Source organism: Mizuhopecten yessoensis, unplaced genomic scaffold (genome assembly GCF_002113885.1).
Source record: "Mizuhopecten yessoensis strain PY_sf001 unplaced genomic scaffold, ASM211388v2 scaffold2831, whole genome shotgun sequence".
Lineage (NCBI taxonomy): Eukaryota > Metazoa > Mollusca > Bivalvia > Pectinida > Pectinidae > Mizuhopecten > Mizuhopecten yessoensis.
The window spans coordinates 90636-93512 of record NW_018404741.1 but is presented as its reverse complement, the minus strand read 5'-3'; positions in this window follow the sequence as shown (position 1 = coordinate 93512).

Sequence of the window (2877 nt, the reverse complement as noted above, 5' to 3'; positions counted from 1 at the left end):
CAAATATCATCTCCCTGGGCAGTTTGGTTATTGAGAAGAAGATGTTTAAAATTTTAACATATTTGACCCCTGTGACCTTGAAAATAGGTGAAGGTCATTAATTTTAACAAACTTTGTAGCCCTTCATGCAAGTTTGCTTCTGGCCAAAAATCGACACCCTAGGCCTTTCGGTTGTTAAGAAGAAGTCGTTTAAAGTAAAATATTGACGCCGGATGACAGACGGACGACGGACGCCGCGCCACGACATAAGCTCACTTGGCACTTTGTGCCAGGTGAGCTAAAAACTGGGTTGCGAAAGTCAAACATAAGCTCTGCTCATTAGGTATGAAGGACATTTGGGTTTCGCAACATATTATAAATGTCAACAATTTTACATATATTGTAAAACAACGTTTGTTAGACAATTTCAAGCAAGAGTGTGAGATTTTTTTGTTTCATCGCAATTGCATTGCATTCTTATCTTTCAAAACCAATTCCTGCTAATTATAAAAATGCTATTGTTAGATTACATTTATCTTCACTTTGTCTTCTTATCGAATCAGGCAGACACTGAAGTGTCCCACGTCAGCTTCGAACTTGCCCTGTGTGTCTAAATGATATCGAGGACGAATATAATTTCATGTTAAAATGCCCCTTGTATAATGATTTGAGAACCAAATATATTGAGCCCTATTATCGAATATATCTTTCAGTCTTTAAATTAGTTTAGCTTGATGGACAAATATATTATGAGCAAATTATTTAGTAGATAATTAAATGTTGTATCAATGGAATGGTCCTGTTAATATTTGTTGTTATTAATTTTAATGCAAAGGTTGTATCTATAAACTTATTCAGTTTATGATCAATAACGAATTACGAGATATGGACAGTATTGTACCTCATGTAAATAGCTTCTTTTATAATTCATAGTGCTCTATATAAGGAAGTTTGGGTCTAGTTTTCCCCCTATTGATATGTGAGCTCCTTTATCCAACTAACAACTTTATAATGTACTGATTAAGTTTCATTATTTAATATCTTTAAAAATATATTTGAATACATCAGAGTATTATTTTTCCAATACATGATATAAATGAAAAGTGTAATTTATGTAGTTTTCTTTCACACTGATGATGATATTATTCTTTGGAACCTTATGCAAGTTATAACAAGAGGCCCAAGAGGACCTGTATCGCTCACCTGAATATGTAAGCAGTCATAGCAAAATATTCTCATTAAATATTATGTTGAACTAAAAAGATTTCCCGCGCAAACTTTGTTGGCTCCATCTGTTGAAACTACCAGCAAAATATTATTACAGTTTCTATGCTTTTTGATTCTTCAGAAGTTGCTTGACATATTTTTCCCTGTTACCTTGTAAGTAGGTCAATGTCATTTTCCTTCTCAAATTGGTTAGCTCTATTCCAAAAGCTACCAGCCAAATCTTATAAATCCATTCCTTTTAGTTCTTAAGAACAAATCCATTAAAATGTTGTTGACCTCTGTGACCTGGAAAGTAGGTCAAGGTCATTTTCATTCGCAAACTTTGTTGGGCTCTTTCCCAGGAAATAACCAGCCGAATATTAAGGTTCAATAACTTCCAGTTCTTCAGAAGTCATTTGAACTGTTTTACATATCTGCCTCATGTGACCTTAAAAGTAGGTCAAGGTCATTTTTATTCTCAAACTTTGTTGGGCTCTTTCCTAGGAAGCTACAGGCCAAATATAAAGATTCTATACCTTTCAGTTGTTCAGAAGAAGTCGTTTGAAGTGTCTGACACATTTAATTTGACCCCTGTGACCTTGAAAGAAGGTCAAGGTCATTTTCTTCCTCAAACTTTGTCGGGCTCTATCCCAGGAAGCCATCAATCAAATATAAAGATTCTATACCTTTCAGTTCTTCAGAAGAAGTCATTTGAAGCTTTTGACACATTTGACCCCTGTGACCTTGAAAGTAGGACAAAGTCATTTTCATTCTCAAACTTTGTGAAGCTCCATCCCGGGAAGCCATCAGCCAAATATGAAGATTCTATACCTTTTAGTTCTTCAGAAGAAGTCGTTTGAAGTTTTTGACATATTTGACCCCTGTGACCTTTACAGTAGGTGCAGGTGAGCTAAAAATCGTAACTTTTTACCTGTAAAATCACAGGAAGATCTACAGGTAAAATATATCAGATAAATATAGTACATATATGATACAAACTATAATTACCCCCCCCCCCCCCCCTTTGATGTTTCTACCTATTGTTCTAAAGATGTATACGTTCAGGGAATACCCCTGCCGAACTCCATCTAGGTGAATTAATATTTCTGCTTGAATGTTTCAAGGTGTGTTTATTTTATTGTTGATCAATGCAATGAATTGATACGGTAATAGATAAATATCATGTCTCCCCATTATGTCTGTACTGATTAACCACAAAGTTAAAAGAAAGAGAGAATGAAGGAATGAAGGAAACACGGAGTCCGATCCTGCCCCGATCCATATCAATAATCAATACTCTTATTTCGCTACAATTCTTTTATCAAATATCTTATACCCGATACGCATAATTAAATATATATATATATACATATAAGTTAATTCGATCCTGCCGCGATCATGTTATTGCATTTTTTTTTTATCAAATATACCTTATACCCGATAAGGATAATTAAATATATACAATAAATATATATAAATAAGTCCGATCCTGCCCCGTTTCTGTCCATTCCTGTAAATCGTCGCCCGTTCCTGCCCAATCCATATCAATACAAACTCTTAAGGTGGCTCCACACTTTCGCAATTAACCAGCAAAATTCGTTGAAACTTTCATATAATTGTTATGCAACTATGTCGAGTTGATTTTATGAAAATCTAAACATTCCGATAGTTTGGGGAATTTTTTGGAAAAAA